Raw genomic sequence first — 283 nt, 5'->3', positions numbered from 1 at the left:
TATGATGTTGATGCCAAAACATAATTCTGATTCCTAAACCGAATCTTGAAAAACTGAACTTTTTTAAATGTAACAATATATTAACGTTTTAAAGTACTTAAATATATAAGAAATAAACCTATGTCACCTAACACACAACTACAATAATTTAACAGGAAATAACAGTTACACTTTTAACAAGTAACTACAAAATAAATGTTGAGTTTGTAGTCCAACCAGAGCCCGGAGGGAAAATATGGAATTTTAAAAGTTTCCTCCATTTACGGTATCTAGGTAACGGTAG

This window comes from Etheostoma spectabile, unplaced genomic scaffold (assembly GCF_008692095.1).
Source record: "Etheostoma spectabile isolate EspeVRDwgs_2016 unplaced genomic scaffold, UIUC_Espe_1.0 scaffold379, whole genome shotgun sequence".
Lineage (NCBI taxonomy): Eukaryota > Metazoa > Chordata > Actinopteri > Perciformes > Percidae > Etheostoma > Etheostoma spectabile.
This window is presented reverse-complemented; position numbering follows the sequence as displayed.